Source organism: Pygoscelis adeliae, unplaced genomic scaffold (assembly GCF_000699105.1).
Source record: "Pygoscelis adeliae isolate BGI_AS28 unplaced genomic scaffold, ASM69910v1 Scaffold190, whole genome shotgun sequence".
Classification (NCBI taxonomy): domain Eukaryota; kingdom Metazoa; phylum Chordata; class Aves; order Sphenisciformes; family Spheniscidae; genus Pygoscelis; species Pygoscelis adeliae.
This window is the reverse complement of record NW_008823922.1, coordinates 304,168-313,667: the sequence shown is the minus strand read 5'-3', so window position 1 is coordinate 313,667 and position 9,500 is coordinate 304,168. Positions and strand designations below refer to the sequence as shown.

The 9,500-nt window shown below is 38.3% G+C and overlaps 1 protein-coding gene across 2 annotated transcripts in view; it reads left to right on the top strand.

Moving 5' to 3' along the window:
* Positions 1-9,500, top strand: part of PCGF5 (polycomb group ring finger 5) — a 67,520-nt gene that overhangs the window by 8,973 nt on the left and 49,047 nt on the right. The window lies entirely within an intron of this gene.

Here is a 9,500-nt window from a genome sequence, read left to right as displayed (position 1 = left end):
GGGGGATGGAACACCTCTCCTATGAAGAAAGGCTGATAGAGTCCGGGTTGTTCAGCCTAGAGAAGAGAAGGCTTCGGGGAGACCTTCTTGCAGCCTGTCAGAACTTAAAGGGGACTTATAAAAAAAGATGGTGGGCAAACTTTTTAGTAGGGCCTGTTGTGACAGGACAAGGGCGAATGGCTTTAAACTAAAGGGGGCTGGACTGAGACTAGATATAAGGAAGAAATTTTTTATGCTGAGGGTGGTGAAGCACTGGCACAGGTTGCCCAGAGAGGTGGTGGATGCCCCATCCCTGGAAACATTCCAGTTCAGGTTGGACGGGGCTCTGAGCAACCTGATCTGGTTGAAGATGTCCCTGCCCACAGCAGGGGGGTTGGACTAGATGACCTTTAGAGGTCCCTTCCAACCCAAACTATTCTATGATATTCAAGATAGTATTTAAGCAGTGTCCCACTGAAGTTGCTCAAGACTTGAATGAGTTGAAAAATAAGAATTTAGGTTTGTCTTGGACACAAATTTGTACTTAGGTTAGTAAGTGTTCTGTGTTGTTCCTTTTACTGCTGAAAACAAACTGCTTATATAGTTGTGTGTATTGCATAATGCTCAACTTTCTCAAACTAGAGTGTTTATTTTCTTGTGCAGGAGTCTTTTGGATGTTTTGCCTAAATGTCTTATGTTTCCACCTACTCCTGTCTAACATAATGCATTCCTTTTATAGAGAAATGAGATCTGAAAGATCATATTTGGCATTAGTCTTTAGTGAAACTGAAATTTTTGCTGGAATCTACGGAGAGTTTTGCAGGTTTACTAGCAATGCTGTTTTGGGAATAGAGCAGAAAGGTTGCTGTTATTTTTGTTGACGTAGAGTCTGTAGGGATGTAAGCAGTCTAGCATTCCTCATGTGAGCAGTTTTCTTTCCATAACAATGTTTGAATATTGTGTGAAAACCTTATTCTTTCCTCATCTCTGCTCACGTCATTAGTGAAATGAGTCACTGACTCCACTGTGAAGTAAAGAGTTCGCTTGAATGCTTATAAAGTATGGAATTACTTTAGACAGCGTAGAAGGTACTTATAGTATCTAATCATTCTGGGTTTGGGAGGTGTGAGGAAGAGACTAGAAAAAAGAATGGAAATTTGGCATTTTCATATGACCAGTTTCTGCCTGTGCAGTGGTCATCACAACCTAACCAAAGATAACAAAACATCTATGGGATTATAATGCAGTCTTTGTGGCTTCAAGGCTAAGAGGTCTAATAGAGCAGTAGACCAGAGGACTGCTCCAGTTCTTAATAGTGTCCACATGCTTCCAGCACATTTTTTATTAGATAATGTAGTGCTGGAATTTTCTCATATAGGAATGCTTACAGGAGTTAGAAGGATAACTTTGTTCTCCCAGAGTTATCAATGCACTGTGGACACTGGTGGTATCCTTTATTTGACATCTTCCCTCCCAGTTATTGGGAGATTGTGGTATTTATGCATGTGTGGAATAAGAGTAGTTTACAAGTACACTTCTAACCATGCTGCAAGGAGTGCAATGAAGGAGATGTTATCTTTAAACCTCGCTGCAGAGTATAATATGTGTGTGCGCTTGAATCTGTAATGACATTCTTTTATTTGCAACCAAAAATACTTTCAGTTAATTACAAATATAAAATGAGACAGTATTTCTGTTTCAGCGATTGTTATATTAACTGTTGCCTTGGAAATTAGCATAACTGTGCATTTTTATTTCCTTTTTAATAATGAATGTGTAGCTGTAAAACACTCTATCAGTACTAGATGTGTATTAACCAACATCTTCATCACAGCAGAGGTAAAAGTACATTTAATTACAACATGGAGACGTAAAAATAACTTGTTTCAGGAAGTCATGGAGGTATTGTGTGGGATTAGGCTGTGTAAACAGTGATATTCACATTCATGAGATGTTCGTTAATATGAAAAAGAAAGATGAGTCGATGGGTCTGATTCTTTGTCATCTTAAGTGGTCATTTACTCTTGCTTAAAACTGGATGCAAAAATGCAATTAAAACACAATGTTCTGTTTCACTCCCATTTTGCAAGTGTATAAAATTATATATCTATAAATACCCAGACACATACTATATAAGGTGTGAAATTCTGAAGAATCCAGCTTTTAATCTTCAAATGTTTTAGCTTGCAAAATGTTATACTTGCCTCCATATGCTGAAAATTTGAGACTTACCTTTTAATTCCTTACCAATCCTGTTCTAAAACTAACTGCACATATCTTGATTGTTTTCAGGAGCTAGTATCAATAGCAATATGAGGCAATATGTAGGTTAAGGGTTCAACATGGCTATTTTTTTCAAAATAAAATCTCTCACCTCAGAGGTTAGGTGTCTGGCTTAAATGCATGTCAAATGAACATTCAGATAAAGAATAATGTTGTGATCAACACATTGTATTGGAATTTGAGAGTTGGAAGTTTAATTCCCAGGCAGTCATGTCTCTCTGTGTGGCTGACATCAGAAATTTATTAGGAAACCAGCTAGAAATATTTTACTCTTTGTGTAAAACAGGCTCAGTAATGCATCCTTTTCTTTACACAGTTTAGACTGGAAATTCTTTAGACCAGATGGACTCTCAAAGGGTATGTTTCCACTGAGTGTAATCTAGCCAGCTTTGTTAAATAGCAATAAAAATAGTGTCAGGTGTTTCAGTAAATGGGACGCAGCTTGCCCTGGACCCTTGTGTGGCTAGGTTATGCTGATGTACGTTCTATATGTTCACTTCCATAATTACTGCAGTTAGCTAGATTAAAGAGTAGATCTGCTTTTCCCTTTCAAAAATCTTGTTTTATTTTGATCAGCTTTTGTTTTACTCCTTTACTAAATTCTGCAGTCAACCTTTAGATTTTCATCTGATTTATTCTCCTGTAGAAGCAAGCTTTTTCCATCCTCTATCTTCCCTTGGCCCTCCTTGCCCCATAATACACAGATTCTTCCTTTACCCACGGAAGACCAGAAGGCATGCCTCTCTGGCTGCTTTGCTCAACAAAGCTGTTTTGCTGGGGAATACTAGTTGACAGTTGCCCCAGAATTCCCAAGAAGTATGATTTCCTTGGTGCTTGAAGAAAAGCAAGAAATAAACATAATTAAAGCTTGAGTCAATACAGATTTGCACAGATTTCCCTAGGGCTGGATAGTGGTAATACGTAGCCCAGACCCTCAATGTAGTTACCCTCATTCTCATCCTGAACCACCTCTAACAGAGAGCCCATTTTCCTGCATGAATTACCCACTTCTGAAATTACATTCTCCTCTATGACAATTGGGCAATAGGTGTTCAAAAGCCAAGTAGTGCACTGAATATAAAACTTAGTTGATTGAATAGATTTCTGTACTATGGAAGGACATATTCTGCAGTTTGAGATCATTGAGTTTTCCTCTTCAAGAAGGATTTAGACTCCTGTTACATAAGTAACATGGAGTAACACCTCTACCCCAAAGCTATAATATTTTGAAAACACAATTATTTTTCTGGAAGCTAACAGGTAAATTTGTTCATCAGATTTTGAGTTAAAATTTGGTGCCTCTAAGAAACGTAGCAACCCGTAGAAGCAGAGGAATGCAGAAGGGACAAGAGAAAGGGAAAAACTTGCATGAAGGGAAAGAAGAGGGAAGTTGGGACATGCGAAGCAGCTATTAACCCAGTTTAACAGGGCTGTGTATTTTGCTGTTATGCACTCTTCCAGGAAGCTTGCTATAATGGTAAATCTGTCCTTAAATTATTTCGCATGTACAGTAGCTTCTTCATAACTTGAAGTTTTTAGACATGTCATGGAGCAAATGAGAATGGACACAGAGCTGCTGTGTAATATAATGATACTGATATGTAATGATTTTTAGGAAAACCCGGTAGCTTTTGTTTAGTTTACATTATGGTGCTCACTGCAGTGGATCCCATAGGAAATGAAGACAAGGAGGTGACAGAGCCAGTGCATGCTTGGGTGTATCCCTAGTATCCATGCTGCACACTCACGAGGGACCAATGTCATGGCTGTGAGACAAGACCCCAGCATTCACCATGGCATACACCTCTGATACGGTTCAGACTCAGCTGGAATTACTAACACTTTCTGTTCATAGGTTGCCTAGAACTGCATGTAGTGAGCATATTCCAAACCTTTTGAGTAATTCTGGTTAGTATTTCACAGAATCACAGAATCATTGAGGTTGGAAAGGATCTCTAGAGGTCATCTATTCCACTGCCCCTGCTTAAAGCAGGGTCAACTAGAGCAGGTTGCTTAGGACCTTATCCGGTTGGGTTTTGAAAATCTCTGAGGATGGAGACTCCACAACCTTTCTGGGCAAACAATTCCAGTGTTCAACCAACCTCACAGTAAAAACCTTTTTTTTTGATGTTTAAATGGAATTTCCTCTGTTTCAATATGTGTCCATTGCCTCTTGTCCTTTCACTGGGCACCATTGAGAATACTCTTGCTCAGTGTTCTTTACTTCTCCCTCCATCCTCCATCAAGAATTTATAGACAATGATAAGATCTCCCCTGAGCCTTCTTTCCTGCAGACTAAACACTCCCAGCTCTCTCAGTCTGTCCTCATGTGATAGGTGTCAATCCCCCAGTCATCTTTGTGGCCCTTCACCAAACTCACTCCAATATGTCCATGCCTCTCTTACTGGGGAATCCACAACTGGACACAGCATTCCAGATGTGTCTCACCACCTCTCATGACCTGCTGGTAATACTCTTCATAACGCAGCCCAGGTGGCTGTTGGCCTTCTTTACTGTGAGGATGCATTGCTGGCTCATGTTTAATTTCAGGTCCACCAGGACACCCAGGTCCTCTTCTGCAAACCTGCTTTCAAGCCTGTCAGTCCCCAGCATGTACTTGTGCAGGGGCCATTCCTTGCAAGTACAAGACTTTGCATTTCCCTTTGTTGAACTTCATAAGACTCCTGTAGGCCCACTTCTCAAGCCTTTTGTGGTCCCTGTGAGTGGTGGCACAACCATCTGATGTATTAACTACTCTTCCCAGTTTTGCATCACCTGAAAAATTGCTGAGTATGCACTCTGTCCCATCACCAGCTCATTAATGATGATGTTAAGCAGTAGTGGCCACACTATCAACCCTTGGGGTACTCCAGTAGTGGCTGACCTCCAGCTGGACTTTGTGTTGCTGATCATAACCTTTTGAGACTGGCAGTTCAGCCAGTTTTCAGTCTACCTCATTGTCTGTTTGTCTAGTCCAGCCCCTCTATTCAAAGCAGGGTCAACTAGACAAACTGCCAAGGATGGAGACTCCACAGCCTCACCAAGCAAACAATTCCATCATTTGTCCACCTTCCAGTGGATTTTTTTTCCTTAAGTTTAAATGGGATTTCCCATGTTTCAATTTGTGTCCACTGCCTCTTGTCCTGGCCCTGGACAATATTGAGAAGTCTCGCTCTGTCTTATTTACTTCCCCCATCAGGTACTTACACATATTGATAAGAATCCCCCTGAGCAAGGCTAAAAAAACTCAGTTCTCTCAGCCTCTTCTCATATGACAGATGCTCCAATCCCTTAATCATCTTAGTGGCTCTTCAAGCGCTTTGTATGGTAAAATTGTAAACGGAGGGAGAAAATTATGTGGTAGAGTAGCAGTTACCTTTCACTCTTTATTGTCAATATTTGCATCTTGTCTGATTAATGTGACTGTATTCTGTGGCTTTGAAGAAGAGACACTTGTCAAAGAAGTAGGGGTTGTCATCATCTTTTGTCTATGCTAAATAAATTACTTACAGTATTCTTGTAAGTGGTTACAAGTTTATTATTCTTTGGGCACTAAGTACCATTTAAATTGGCTCCTGTTTACATCAGTGCCAGTGGTTTGGACAATAACATAATTGAGAGGTCATGTTCACAGTGAGGATATTTGCTCTAAAGTTAATAATATTAACCTTGTGACTAAGTAAAAATCATGTTTCTAAAGATTTGGACTGGTGGTCCTAGACTCTAGACAAACTATGGAGCTACTTCTTCCTTCATCAAAAAAATGACTGTGTAATCTATCTACAGCAAAACAGTATACTTTCCATTTCTCTTCTTGATAACAATCTTTGTTATGTGGTTTTGTTAGCACCACATTAATTGTACCAAAAATCATAGTTTTCAGGAATATTATTGAGTCTCTCTGACTCCCTCTGAGTAAAATTCATTAGTTTGTCCTTATTGAATGAGGGACACTAACATAAAATAGCATTATTAGGAAGCAGTTTCAATACCTCACCTTGAGGTTTTCAACTGGTTTTGCATTTTTTACGCTCTTCACTGATTTTTTTTTTTTTAAAGAAGCAGGGGGTAGAATTGCTTCACTGGTACAAATGCAGAGACTAACAGATGCAATGAAGGAATTTATACAATAGATGTAAAATATATCGGATAAAAGTGTAAATTGGCAGTCTGTGTTTGAAGGTATCTCTTTTTGATGTATTTTGTAACAATGGTTTCCTCTCATGATTTTGGTAAGTTGCTGCTTAGTGGAAGACATAGCCCCGAAATACATATTTTAGTTCCTGACTGATGGAGGGTTATGATGGCACCAGTGTTTCTGACAAGTTTAAAAGACACAAGGATAAAACACTAGACAGCATTCCAGATAGCAGGAAAATGAAAATCTCTTTAATTTTATTCCTACTGAGCTGTGGCAACTAAGGTCTTGTATTTAAATATGAATTATTAAATAGACAGCGTGATGATGATAGGAGCAGGCTATGTGTTATATGTATCAACAAGTTCTCATAAGCCAAATACCTTGTCAAAAATTCATATTCCCATCTATGCATTTGTGATAAAGGGAAATAATTTTAAGAGTATTATGCCTTTTATTCTTAAAAGCCTACCAAGGATATTAGATTAGGGAATGGAGTGAGATTTACCATGTAAATTGATAGGTGAAACCGTCTAGCTTTAAGCCGCTAGAACCTAAACTTATCACAGCACTGAAGAAAATAGTCACATCTAAAAAAACTCAGCAAAGTGTATACAGGATGTAGGAATGTAGAAAGGTCAGATATTGTATGATATCTTTAGCATAGTTTATAATTTACTTTAGAAAAATGTTGTGGAAATGTATTTAACAGGCAGCTCGGTTCATTACCAATTGTGAAAAATTTTGGAAGTGAAAAGGTTTTAGGTTTGTTTTGTTTTTTTTTTTTAAAATGTGTTGATACTGTAAAAAAAAAAAGGCAGCTGGCAACCTCAAGCTGAGGCATTATATTTGAGATAAATCTCTTCTCTTAGAATCTCTTAGTGTTTGACGGCGACTATAGGATTTGGAACTCTTGCAATACAGATTAGAAATAGCACTGGGGTATGAAACAACAGTAAAGAATGATGCATGTTCTCTGCTGATTTTATACACCATTGTGAAATATAAGGAGGTGACTGTTACATATATATGTACACTGCTGCGTGGACTTACATACTAAGCTTGATGCAAGTGACTAGTCACCCACTTTAATGAGCGGGACTGTAGACTTGCATGGACTATGGGCATGCATAGTGAAGCATGAATGGTAGTGTTTATAGATTCAGGGCCTAAATATGAAATATAAACATAGTTCACTTGCCATTTAAGTATAGATACCCCTGCAGGAGAATGTAGTGAATTTAGCAAGAATGTGATTCTTGCTGAATGACAGCTTTTTGAAGAGGAAATAAAGACCTGTTTTTCTAAATATAAAGCAAGAATCTTAATAGAATGATCCAATCTGAGCATTTGTCAGACCTTTTGAGTAAGTGCCATTAGATATTTAAGGACCAAAACAGACATTATTTTGGTTTATTCAAACAACTGCATCTCTAGAAGGGCTTTGCCTGTACTAGCGTGCTTAAGAATTGATTTCTTAGACTCAAAAGCATGTAATCTCCTGAAGTATTACCTACATTTCTTTCCATCGTTTTCTTCCTACAGAATTTTCTAGCAAAGTAGTTCATGATCCTGTCTAGTTGATGAGATTGGACAGGTTAGTAATGTGAGAATGAACTTCTGCAGACAGTACAGCTTTTTAAAAGCAGGATTGTGTATATTCTTTGTATTCTGGGAGGGACTCAGCCGTGCTCTGTCCAGAGCCTAAAAAGAGAGTTGAAACTGCCATAGCCTACTCAGCTAAAAGCCACATGATCTCATGTGGCTAGAGTCAAACTGTTGCCAAGATGTGGGGATGGTAAACATAGCCTCACAGCTTTTGGTTGATTTTGTGCTCAATCTGATTAAATGCATATTCAACCCAGAATATGCTGTTTACATGTAGGCAGAGTCTGAAGGCCATGATTTTGTAATTGCAAAAAAAATTCAAACATTTCTTTGCATGCTTGAGAATTGTTTGAGACATCTTTTCTTTAGAAAACTCAGTGATGATAATGTCAGACATAGACACCATTTATGCAAACTTTTCTGCTTTACTGCAGTCATGGGACTAAAGTTGGGAAACCAGCACTGTCGACTTCCTAAGCTAATGTGACTGCAGAACTAGCATATGATGCCAAGTTATGGGCTGAGGAGTGATTGCTCATTTGAGAATAGCTTCTGGCTAGAATCCTGAGCTTGTCTCTCCCTAAAACTGAAGAATCAATTAAAAGTATCAGTTTTGCTTAATCTTTTTCCATTGGTATATTGGATAAAAATTATTAATATTTCAAGATAATGCTTTCAGTAAAATGTTATTTGGAGTGACTCTCATTTGTTAATGTGAACTGTAACAAACGTCCCAAATACGTAAAGAACTTCTATTTTTGCTTGTTCTTAGGGAAAGGCGGAGATAATGTCTTTTATCTAACTCAGTAGGCCAAATTCAGCTGTGACTATGGTCATATGATTGATGGACTGGATCATGTGTAACACGTTGCTGCGCAGTTTGACTCTATATATATGCTAAATTGCTGTCAAAAAGGACCATAGGAGGATGTGAAGCTAAGGTTGGAGTATCTTGGTCTGCCCGCTATTTTCTCTTAATTTATCCAGAAAAAACATTCTCTCTTTATTTTACAAGTTAAAAATGAAATTCACAAGTATCTATATTAGGTTTCCTCCAATGAAGCCTACTGTTTTAATTGGCAGACAAAGTGACGGTTCCCATGAATGAGAGTCTTCCCATGCAGTTCAAATGAAATGAAGTCCATCCAACATTGTGTTATTAAGTTAAAGGTTTTATTCTTGAGAGAGCTGGAAACAGAACTCCTGTTGAAAATTGATTGAAGTATGGTAGTTAACTCCCTAAGACACTGTGAATGTCATTAATTTGTCTTGTAAAAGATGAGGCAATTCGGTTGCTACTTCTCCATTTCCTTTCAAGCCTCTTTGTTTGCTGGTTCTGCCATCATAACAGGCATGAGTAGATTTCTTGAGGATTGCTTTTGCTGAGCTTATTGGAGTTTTAAATTTGTTTTGACTTAAGATCTAGTAGCAAGTCTTGTTTTTAATTTGCAGTGCAAGTTGATTGCATAATTGTGAAGCTGTTTGACATGTG